Genomic DNA, 12,996 nt, shown 5'->3' on the forward strand with positions numbered 1-12,996 from the left:
TATTTACAACAATTATCTCCACATGGAGTAAAGACTTAATGTGATATTTGAAAACATGAAACTCCTAGAAGACAACATAGGGAAAACATTTTCTATATTAGTCTTGGCAATAATTATCTGGACATAACACCAAAACCATAAGAAACAAAAACAAAAATAAATAAGTAGAAAAGAGAGAATAAAAAACAAATAGACTATTTTTCCAAATGAGACATACAAACAACCAATAAGTATATGAAAAGATCAGGACATTGCTAATCATCATGAAAATGCAAATCAAAGCCACAGTGAGCTATAACCTCACTGTCATAAAAAAGACAAGATCATAAAATAAAGTATATCTTTTTTAATCTTTTACATTTTAATTATTATGTGTCTTGATGTGGGTCCGTCCCTTTGGGTTCTTCTTGTTTGTTACTATGTGCACTTCCTGGACTTGTATGCCTATTTCCTTCTTCAGGTTAGGGATGATTTTTGTCATTATTTTTTCAAATAAGTTTTTAGTTCCTTGCTCTCTCTCTTTTCCTTTTGGCACCCCATCATCATATGGAGTTGGTGTGCTTGAAGTTGTCCCATAGGCTCCTAACATTATCTTCACTTTTTCAAATTCTTTTTTTCTTTTTGCTGTTCTGATTGTTTTTGCTTCCTTACCTTCCAAATTGCTGATTTGATTCTCAGCTTCATTTACTGTATTGTTGATTCCCTGTAAATTATTCTTCATTTTCATTATTGTAACCTTCATTTCTGACTTTTTTCTTTATAGTTTCTTTGTCCTGTTTCATGTTGTTGAAGTTTTCACTATGTTCCTTGAGTATCCTTATAACTGTTGTTTCAAACTCTTTTTCTAGTAATTTGCTTCCATTTCACTTAGCTCTTTTTTCTGGGGATTTTTGTTGTTCTTCAATTTGGGACCTGTTTCTTTGTCTTCACACTTTGGCTGCTTTCCTACATTTGTTTCTATATATTAAGTAGTGCTTTTTTTACCTAATACATAGAAACAAACTTGGTAGAGTAGCCTTGCATAGTAGTTGTCCTAGAGCCCACTGGCACAGCCTCCCCAGTCACCTGAACTAGGGGCTTCAGTTGTGCCACTGTGTGGGCTGTGTGCACTGTTCTGTTGTAGTTCAGCCTGGGTGGTTGTTGGCATTACTGGGAAAGATTGACCCCCATGCTGATTGGCTGCAAGAGCTGGTTGCAACTACAGTGGAGAAGCTGCTTTGCAGGAGCTGATCATTGTTTCAGCAGGGCTTTGGTGCTTCCTGAGTTCATCCCTTGAGTGTGTCACTTCTGGAGGTGGCAGGGCTATAATCTGGTATGGTCTGATGCTGTCCACAAGTACATTGGCTCTGGGGTCTCCCAGGAGGTACAAGGTCAGCTACCACCTGTGGCCTGCCTAGGCCACTCAGCATGAGCTACAAACTGATATGAAGGTGGCTGCTACTTGTGTTGGGCTTCAAGGTACCCAGAAGAAGCTAAATCCAGAACCAAGGCCAACTGCTGCTATTGCCAGGCCTGAGACCACTTATCAAGATGTATGGGGTACACAAAGGCCAGATGCTATTTATTTGAGAGATTTTAGGAAATTCTGAAGTATGAGGAAAGAGAATCCATTTGCATTAAAAAGCAACTGTAAATGGCTTGGGTGGGCCCAAAATTTGGATAGGGGGGGTGTCAGAGAATCACCCTGGTTGGGCAAACAGTGTGAGCCAGACTAATGGAGACTCAAATATGGTACCTGCCCGTGAGCTCTGTTGGTGGGGGAAAAGCCTCAGAGTGGAACAGTGTCCTCCGCCAGAAATGGAACAGTGTCCTCTGCCAGAAATTGTGTCTGGGGGAAAGCTGACCTGCGGCTCTCACCCTAATTCCAGGTAATTCAGTTCCGTCCTGTATGTCCTGGGTTCCTTTAAGCTGCCGCTCTAGTGCAAGTGAGTCTGAGTAAGTCTATGTGGGGGCCTTTTAAGAGGAATGCCTGGAACTGCAGAAGCCTTCCATCTCCCTCAGCCTCAATCTCTGCCGGCTTTTACAAGTAGATGTTAGGGATACATGGCTTCATGGCTCCGTAACCCTGAACTGGGAGGCTCAGTGTGGGACTGGGAGCCGTCACTCCTCAGGGGCAGCCCCCACAGTGGAGTTACCCCTCCCTGTTTTAAACTGCTGCATATGAGTGTGGGAGTAGCCCTTTCCTTGTCTATGCCCCTCCTATCAGTCTCAGTGAGGCTTCTTCTTTCAATCCCTTGGTGTAGGACTTCCATTCAGCTCAATTTCAGATGATTTTGAGTGATGGTTGTTTTGTAGTTGTAATTTTGTTGTGGTTGTGGGAGGATTCAAGTATATTATTTATTTTAATTGTTGTTCAAGTACAGTTTTCTGTCTTTTACTCCAATCCCAGCCCACCCCCTCCAGTGCTCCCCACCTCCCTCCCATTTCCACCCCTTAGCTTTTGTCCATGTGTCCTTTATACTTGTTCTTGTAAATCCTTCCCCTTTTCCCTGAAATTCCCTCCCCTCTCCCCTCTGGGCACTGTCAGCCTGTTCTCTATTTCAGTGTCTTGGTTATATTTTGTTTGTTTGTTTGTTTTGTTGTTTAGGTTCCTGTTAAAGGTGAGATCACATGGTATTTGTCTTTCACCACCTGGCTTATTTCACTCAGCATAATGCTTTCCAGTTCCATCCATGCTGTTGCAAAGGGTAGGAGTTCCTTCTCTCTTTCTGCTGCATAGAATTCTATTATGTAAGTGTACCATAGTTTTTGGATTCATTCATTTACTGATGAGCACCAAGTACATTTATAACTACACCACCATCTTGTCTAGATGATCCTTATTCTTTATGTTAAAATATAGGGTTCATCCATCATAAATATAATTGTTCAAAAATTCTTGGAGTATATAAAAATGAGAACAAAAAGGACAATAATTACCTTTCTGTATAAATACTCAAACACCTATATACCTTGCAGGAATGATTACACTTATCCTTAATGATCTTGATTTTTTTATTACCATTGGATAGCATTTTCATATGTATCAATTCATTTTATTCAAATGTAGCTCCAGGGAGATTAGCAAAATAATGTCACATTTGCATATTATCTTTGAATTTATGTAGTGCTTATTCATGATTTCATTACAGTCTTATTACTGTTCAGTGAAAGAGACAGGGGAAATATTATTCCCATATTTTACAATTAAGGATACAGAGGGTCAAATAGTTTAATTGGATGATATGTTCAAGGCTGCATTTTATAATATGAAGCAAAACTAAAGACAGGATCTTTTGACAATGCCAAGTGCTCTTTCTTCACATCATGCTGCTATATATTGAAAGATAAAATAATCTACTGAAGGTTTTACTAATGCTCAGTTATGAATAGAATTTACTTTTCCTGCCTCCTATCCAAGCACCCTTAATAATTTCCAATAAATCTGATATTTCTACCATTATTTAATCATGGAAACTTGGGCAAATTATACTATCTTTTAGAGCCTTATGCTTTAGTTCTATCACTGGGAATACCAATGTCATTCTTTCAGGGTTATTATAAAAAGTTAGACTTAATATGAGGAAGGCACTTTTATAGTGCCTGACATAGAAGCACAGTACTATAATAAGTATCATTACTTAATTATAACTATAGTGTCTAGATATTTTCATATTGCTTTCATAGATGTTGAGATAGTCTAAGAGTCACTGGCAGTCAGTTTCCTGGGTGTATTCTGTCAATGCCAGCCTTTGACTCTGCCACCCAGATATCCATGGTCTCTTGTACACACACATTTATGAACTGAGACCCAGTCACTCATGTCCTACCCTGATGGGAACTTACCAAAGATCTCCTGTGAGAAGGAGTTTGTACTGAGGAGTCATAGACATGTGAGTGCTCTCAAATTCAACCTAGTCATTGGCATGATCCAATGTGGTTTTCTCTTTGGCTTGAATATGTACTACCTGCTACTGCTTAATTTCAGCATGCCTGATATTTAATACTTGTTTGTGTGGGGGAAAAAAGACTTTAAATTAGATACACATGGCATCAAACACTAATTTTGCAATTCACCAGTGATGTAGTCTTGGGTATATTACTTAATTTATCTGTTTCTCCAATTATTTTTTTGTTAAAATAGTTTACATAATTTTTAAAAAGGATTATTAGGATTCAATTCAATGAGACAACATGTGTTACCTTTTCTTCTCTTTGTCATAGTTGGGTGGCTTCTTTTTTGTTGTTTTATTTTTCTGGGTGTCTACACACTCCTCTGTGTTCCCAAATTTGATTACTTTGTTATCCTTAGGTCACAGAACCTGCCAGGATACTTTTAATCTTGACTGTGGTGAACAGCAATTTATATTTATTGAGGGATTACTAAATATCAGGCATGGCAAAAAGTTCATTACACAGTAAGTTTTTTAATATTCATTACAACTGCTTAAGCTAAAGCTTGCCATTATTTCATTATATAACTGAGGAAACTAAAGCTTAGGAAGTTAAATAAATTAATGAAATTTAAATCGTAAATAAATGGAAGAGCACAAACCTATTTGTGTCTGGATAAAATTGTGTGTTTAAACTATCATGCTAAATGATTTTCTCTAGCAGATGTGAGCATTCTTCACCACTCTTCAAATTCTGGAACCTGCTCAGGGAGCACTAGGACACTTAAAGCCATATCCTCAACACAGCACTTCACTTTAAGGTAATAACGATATAATACAATGCTAAAGAGGCAGCAGGAAAAACTCCGTGATTTTGAAAAGAGAAACACATGGTGAGATTAGCCTTTCCAACTACTATATGAAAAAGATGCCCAGTAGTTCTTACCTGGTGCTCATCACACCATGTATTTTGAGAAGTCATTTCTTAGATACTCAGAAACATCAATAGAACAGCATTAGTTAGAAATATAGAGACAATTTCACAACAGATGTGTCATAATGGTTTTGTTTTGTTAGTTGAGATTCTTAAATTGTTTTATTTCCCACACTTTGTTGTAGGCACTGGAGATGTTTCCTCTTCTGTTGTGCAAACATCAAATTGTTTTCTAACATCCCAAACAATGATAATTTGTTGTCTTCCTGTCATTGTGCAGTTTAATTCCAGAATAAGCCAAACAATGGTGCATCATCCCAATTCCTATAATTGGAATAAGCAAAACAGTTACAATTTAGAATAAGAAAAGCAAGAGCAGAAATGAACTTTCTATGTTGAAAGTTAATAGAAAAAATATATGTGGGAGACAATATGTGCTGGGTTGAGGGTGAAGGTTGTTACAAATTAAAAACAATAAGTCCCCCTTTTCCACAGATACATTCTAAGACCCCCAGTGGTTGCCTGGAACCACAGATAGTACCAAAGTCTATATATAAGGTCTGCACAGAAAAAGTCCAACCATTGTTTACATAACAAGGATGGTTTGTGCTATACCCATGGAACCTAGCAGCCAAGAAGAGTGGACTGGAATGAGCATGCAAGAACAATGAGGATGTCACTGTACTAGTCAGTGGGGACGGTAGATGTGTTTGAGTGAGCCTGTGTACTGTGTGGTTGTGGCATTCAAAATGACTGGGCAAGTAGAGCAACAAATCTGCATCAAATTATGTGTTAAGCTTGGACATTCCTTCATGGAAACTATTTGGATGATTCAGAAGGCTGCAGCTATGGGCAACTGGTGATTGGCAGCTTCATCATGACAATGTTCCTGCTCATGCATCACATCTTGTACAGAGTCTTTTGGCAAAACTTAAAACCACCCAGGTGAGTCAGCCCTCCTACAGCCCAGAGTTGGTGTCCCACGACTTCTGGCTTGTCTAAAAACTAACGTCACCTTTGAAAAAGGGAAGAGATTTCAAACCACTGATGAGATTCATAGAAATAAGCCAGGGCAGATAATGGCAACTGAAGGAACTATGTGAGGTCCCAAGGTGCCTACTTTGAAGGGGACGGAGGCATCATTGCTCTGTGTACAATATTTCTTGTATCTCTTTATTTCATTTATCTCTTCAATAAATGTCTCTATTTTTCATAGCACATGACTGAATATGTCCTGGACAGACCTCGTATATATATTTTTTCCTATACATGCATACAATAAAGTTTAACTTATAAATTAGGCACAGTGAGAAATGAATAGCACAAAACAGAACAATTAATGTACTGAAAGTTATGTGAATGTGGTCTCTCTCTCTCTCAGAATATCTTGCGCTGTACATTCAGTGTGGTTATTCTGTACACAGGGATGATTTGCGTCTCTGGCAGGACAGAGAGAGGTAGTGCGGTGATGTTTCAAATATTTCATTAAGGTACTCAGAATGGTGAGCAATTTATGGATTTTTTATTTCTATAATTTTTTATTTAATAGTTTTGGATTGCAGTTGGTAGCAAGAAACAAGAACTGCAAGAAAAGAAACTGTCAAGAAAGGAAGCCTGATTCTCCTTTGCAGATCTAGTTATAGTTGATATGTGTAGTATATTATACATCAAGATTATTTTGAAACTCGGATTCAATATGAGGAGTAAACTATATATCAGTCAGTGATGTATTAAGATCTTTCAATAAAGCTACATAATGTGTATATTGCTTTAAATTTTATAAACTACTATTTTATTTATCTGTATATTCTTAGTAGTTGATGCATAACGTATCTCAGTAAATGTTTCTTGAATAAATATAAGAACATTTCCATACTTTATTTTACTCAATTTAAAAAATACTAGCCATGTGAAGTGTGCATTATTATCAGTTCTTAGTTTTTGGGGGTGAGTTGAGTAGTCTGATTAAGACAACAAGAGTTACAAATGTCATCCAGTGGCAGATGTGAACTTGAACACATTAAGGTCTCCAACCTCAAAATGAAATCAGGGTTGTTTCCACCACAATTTGCAACCTCTCTCTAGAGAGAACATGGCCTAATCTGTAAAATACTAGAATGCATAACCAAATACATGTAAACACAGCCTTACTTTTTCATTTTAGAAAAAGAGTGTAAAATATAATTTTTAGATACCTTCCATTACCTTATTTCAAAGGTTTAAGGACATCCAATAGTACAGGTATGCTAAGTAGAAATAGGATGAAAAATCCTTTTAATTATAACTTGTATAAGACTTCTCTCTGAAAACTCACTTAAGGAGAAAGGATTCAGTATTTACATACAATTGCTCTGTATGATGTTTGACCAAAAGGAAATGTAAAAATTGGTATATACTGTTTTAATGTATGCAAACATCCTTGAAACAATATTAAATTGGATGCTTATTTAAATTCAGCTGCAGCAAATTCACTCTGTTTTATGAAGTTATAATTTCTGGCTCAAGAACTTACTGTAAGGTCTAAACACTATAGAATAAGTGTTTAAAATAATACAAGATATTTTTTCTAGGTTGCAAGAACCATGAAATAATGAGATTGTGAGGCTTAGGAAATCACCAACACAGAAAGCCAAGGTCTGTAGTCACACTAATGCACGATGTTTGAGGAAACTGAGTGAAAAGATAATTTCTGTGAATATATTTGTAGACACTGTGGTGGAATTTTTGATCAGCATAAAGAGTAGTTGGTGAAAATAATCATTGTGACCAGGATGCTATCTTACAGGAAGACACTCTTCCAGCTTTATCAGGGGAGGCCAGTAATATCTGGGATCTGCTTTCCGCTCTCTCTCTGAGACAGAGTCCCTGAAGAGGCAGGGCTTTTGGTTCCAGGGTCAACCAGGATCCACCTCTGACTACCCTCTTCCCTAATTTGCCAGTGAGAATAATGGGCAGAACAGCTGATGGCTCCACTTAGAACAAGAGCAGGTCCAATAACAATAGCTGACAGCTGCAAGTACTAACCTGAATTTCTACTTATTCAAAATTTCTTCCAGCATTGCTTTCTGCACCATGTTTTCATGCTTATTAAGGAAGAACTAAGTACCCAATCATCTCTCTCTTTTTTGTTTAGGTTTATTTTGTCCAAGGTCTTGCCATAAGATAAGACACTTTGAAAATAAGGTAACACAGATATCAGTTTTTAAACTCCCAACATACAGTGGAATTTACTCCCTAGCAAACTCAGAGTCTAGTTGCACAGCCTTTTTTTTAATATATCCTGGTGGAAAAAATCGTGAGGATATGAAGTGGTTTATACTATGTTTTGCTTTTATTGAATGTATTGCTGCTCTGAAATTTCTGCCCATTTGTACCAGAAGAGTTCAGGACACGGCATTCCCAAATATACCAGGTTAGTATAATGATTATCTTGTTCTGAGGAAATTTAGAAATTCCTCAGTTTTCTAATGAAGTAGATAGAGACTTTCTCTGAATGCTCCTTATCCCCCTAAAGGCAGAACCTCCCCACAAACATCAATTGTCCTCAAAGCCCCTTTTCAGGAACTTAATCCTCCAGAACGATTGACTCACCACAGCAGAGGAAGGCAGAAGCTGATAGGCACCCAGACAAACTGTCACAGACTATCACACCCCCATCTAATCTTCTAAGGGCCCATTCATCTTTCCTAAAATTATTTATTTTTTCCTAAGTTGCCTGTGTTCTCCCTACTTTTCCCCTATTAAGATGATTAATAAGTTCCTAGATCTCACTGATGTTTAGGTATTTACCCTCCTTTTTCCTGTGATGCACCTGTGCACATAATATTCAAAAGTAAATTTAGATATCTTTTCTTCTGTTAATCTGCTTGCTGTCAGTTTATTTCAAAGACTAAGTCATCAGTCCCAGAAAGATAGAACGTAATGGAATTACGTTCCTAATTCCATTCTTTTAAGAGCACTGAGGCATTTTTTTCCTTCTTGGAATGATGAGAAAACAAAACAAAACAAAAATACACAAAATAACTAATATTTGTAAAAGCACTTGGAATACTACCTGGCACTTAATAAGTTTCTGATAAAAGTTAACTATTGTTATTACCAGCTGCCTGATTTGAGGCAAGATACAAAGTGTTCTCGAGCCCTAGCTTCTTCTACTGTAAAATGAGGGTTCATTCTAGAAATATTTAGGAGTCTAATAAGGATCAAATCTTATGTGAGGCATTGCATGGTACTAATAGCTATTTCACATTGATTTTAGAAAGACTGAGGTAATTAATTTTAAGTGCTTAATACTATACTGTTGGTCAGTAAGTACTCAGTAAACTGTTGGCTCGTGATAGGGAATTATAGTAGTAGTCATGGAAAAATTATGTATTGCTGGGATACAGATTCAATGAAAAAATTATTTAAGAAAACAGGGTCAAGCAGAAATACAGGAAGTAAATTTGAGAAAGGGTAAAAGACAACTGTGGAACTACAGAAGAACATGCAGGATATGACTTTTCCCTGGTTGAGGACCAATGGTCACAACCCAACTTCTAGATTTTGTGATATAGATTAACTCTGCAGTATTTTTTAGATATTCACAGACAATTAGAAAATATCAAATCCTGTCTACCTCATAAATCTTTTAGAAAAGTGTCTACTATTACAACTAAATATTAACTATTCAACACATCTACCAAAAAAAAAAAAAAACCCTCTCCCTCCCTCTCTTTCCCTTTCTCTTGCTTCATTTTCTGTATTTTTGTCAGTCTCAACCCTACCCAAATGCAGCGGTGCCTAACATTTTTTCATTATTGACCCTCATACACTAAAAATGTATGTATGCATCTTTGTTGGAGCCATTAATTGGGACTACTAGTAAAAATCTGGGCCACTGTGTTAGGGAATTCCATTTTGAGGGAGACAAGTGTAAATGGATCAGAATGATTGGCAAATAAATATTACTGTGCTTCTTGATATTTTATTTATGTTCTCCCTCCAGTTTTGAGCATTTCGAGGCCCTGCGAGTCTCAGTCAAAGCAGAGAAGTATGCCTTGGTCTATGTGTGCTCAACCTGGCATCAGAATTGTTGACCTCAGACAAATAGCATATATTTCTCTAGCTAAATAAGTTTATTCAGGAACAGCATGGAGCCTAGTTGCGAACCATGAGCATGTCCAGAGAAACAAAGGACAGAAACACTTTTTTTATGGACTTGCAGGGGCCGTTATAGATGAAGAGTGCTTAGGAAGAAACTAAAATTTTGAAGTGTAGCGACTTTTCATGGGTTGAATTATGGCCAGCTCCCACTTGGCAAGGAGGAGTCTTTTTTTCTTCCTGGTACAGTAGGCTTTCTCTCAGAGGTGCGAGGTACAACTCTTCTTCCTGTTGGGGTCAGGAGTGTGCTTGAGTGACAAGTGCATGAGGGTTCTCTCTTCTAGCCTCCCTACTCCATGTTAAATGAGGTTTCTGTTCATTAATTTTTACAGATAGTAAAGTTTTAGACATTCAGGGCCAAATATCAGGTAAACTGTATTGTGGTGTGTTGTGAGAAATATGTACTTCTCCAAAAACTGTGGCAGAGAATTTGGGAATTCAGAATTAACTGTCAATATTTTGCACTCTTCATTTTTAAGTTTTTGTTTTTGAGACTGACATGAAAAATTTTCTCAGCTTACCCTGCGATTCTGTGATCATCGTGTGTGATGACTTTTTATGAAGGGCGGCTGTCACAGCATTACTCTATCCACAAGTTGTAGCTCACACAGTGACGACCCACTTGGCTCCAGAAGCAGAGATAAAACCAAACACAGAAATTTCATTTAAGATATAATTTTAACTTCACTTGATCATAAGAGGGAACATTGTGGCCATTGGAGTAAGAAATAAAGCAATAGTATGAAAACTTTAATATTTGCTCATTTTTCAGTAAAAGAATAAGGGCAGGAGAATTCTCTAACAGTGGCACTGTGATGCGGCTTCACAGAGACTCAATTCATGCTGGGTTTCTGACAGTTTGACAGATTTTGTGTCTTGCTTGAAAATCTGAGCCTGCAAAGAACTTTTGATGGTATGGTTACATTCCTCCTCTGAGAACATCATTCCTCTCGAGGCAAGTCCTGCTGGTAACCTGACATGGGTGTTTCCGCACTGTAGGTGTTTCTGAAGGATGACCTAGCTAACCTAGTGGATATGGATGAATTTCATACAGGGCTCCAGAGGGCAGTAGGACACCCTCATTCTGAAACCATGGCTGAGCTGGGTGACATTCAAAAGCAAGAGGATGAAATCCCATGAAGCAAATCACAGTGGAGGGCACAGCCCCATAATTCAACAACATCACACATAAATATAGCGTGCCCCAGCACTATATTTATATGTATATAGTCCTGAAATAATGTAGACAATCAAATGTGTGAAAGGTTGTTCTCACAGGTAACTCCACACAGGATTAGAAAGAAAAAGAGATAGAGTGCCCAGAGATGATCCCTTTGTCAGTCCTGGTCACATGTTACTGAAATAAACTATTTGCTTATTTCCAAAAAAAACTGTTAATTTCTTTTGGATAGGCTGTTTGTTTCATTACATTATTTGTACCAATTCTGGTACATAATAGACATCCAAAGTATTGTGATTTTACTGATCAAGAAACACAAAATAACACATAAATTGATTTAGGATAAATGGGAAAATACATTTTTTGACAAATGACATTGAGATAGGTAATTCATCATAGAAAAATATGAGTTGGCTATGTTCCTTATGCAAAAATGGATTTCAGCTAAATTAAAGGTTTAAATGAAATACTGTGACTTTAAAACAAAACTAGAAAGAAATGTCAGCATTTGATTTGGGGCAGAAAGTTTTCAAGGATATTCTATGCATTAACTCACTGACAGACTCCAAAATGACCACAAAATGTAATAAATAAGCACAAAAATAAAAATTGCAAAGTAAAAATCGCAATAATTCATAAATGATAAAATTGAAAATACAACACATGGAAGGTCAACACTGGATAGTGTGTAAATTAAGTAAAGCAAATATTCCAGTAGAAAAAATAGGCTAAGGGACACATAATTTTCAAGAGGAGAAATACAAAAAGTCGATGATCATGCTTTAAAATGTAATCTCTGGTTCCTCCAGCTGCTGGTAAGATCCTGGGTCATTCCCAGGAAGCTGAGGCCTGGGTCGGGTGGGCCCTCACTTGACCCAGCAGCCAGCAGCACTCCCAGCAGCCCTCACTTAGCACTTGCTCACACCACAGCCACTGTCTCAGAGCTCACCTTCATCTGCTTGGCCCTAATCCTGCACCACGAGGAGGTGACAGTGACAGTGACAAAGGATAAGATGAATACCTTCATTAAAGCAGATGGTGTAAGTGTTGAACCTTTCTGGCCAGGCTCGTTTACAAAGGCTCTGGCCAATGTCAACATCAGGAGTCTCACCGGTGATGTAGGGGCTGGTGGACCTGCCACAGCAGCAGATAGTGCACCAGCAGGAGGTCTTGCCCCCACCACTGCTGCCCCAGCAAAGAAAGAGGGTGATCCATTCATCTGAGGAGTCTGATGATGACATGGGCTTTGGTATTTTTGACTGAACCTCTTTTGCAGTACATTCAATAAAAAGCTGAACTCTGAAAAAAAGTAATCTCTGTAGTAATCAAAGAAATAACATTTTAAATAAAACTTATTTTTACATATATTTTTTAAAAAGTTGAAACGTAAGATATCCAGTGGTAGTTAGAGCACAGTGAAATGGGCTACTTAATATGCAGCTGGTGGGAATGTATCTTTTGTGAAGACAGTTGCCTATTAGATAAATTAGGAATTAAATTGTCCTTAGCAAAGCTAAAGTGGTAGTGACTGAAACAATTTAGGTGTTTATTTTCTCACATAATGAGAAAACTGAAGATGGAAGATCTGAGGGTAGTATGGAAGCTTCATAATAACATTCTCTCTCACTCTCTCTCTCTCTCTCTCTCTCTCTCCCCCCACAACAGTTGCTCTGTGTGCACCCACATCCAGCCATTCCTTGCTTGCTGTTTATTTTCCATACGTAGTTGCTACAATTCCAGGCCTGTGACAATTTTTCCTCACATTCTAATGCTAAAAGCAAATGAAAACAATGGCAAGGATGTCAGCCTTCTTTTAACAGAACTTTTCCATAGGTCCATCTTCAATCAGGTTTTACTGCCAGAGCTAC

At 37.6% G+C, this 12,996-nt stretch overlaps 1 pseudogene; it reads left to right on the top strand.

Annotated features, from left to right (window-relative positions):
• The first annotated feature begins 1,424 nt into the window (after positions 1 to 1,424).
• On the top strand, positions 1,425 to 12,391 carry LOC118989620 (60S acidic ribosomal protein P1-like; annotated as a pseudogene).
• Positions 12,392 to 12,996: the final 605 nt, after the last annotated feature.

The sequence above is a fragment of the Sturnira hondurensis genome, unplaced genomic scaffold, assembly GCF_014824575.4.
Source record: "Sturnira hondurensis isolate 20B ecotype Veracruz unplaced genomic scaffold, ASM1482457v3 Scaffold0006496, whole genome shotgun sequence".
NCBI classification, from domain to species: Eukaryota; Metazoa; Chordata; class Mammalia; order Chiroptera; family Phyllostomidae; genus Sturnira; species Sturnira hondurensis.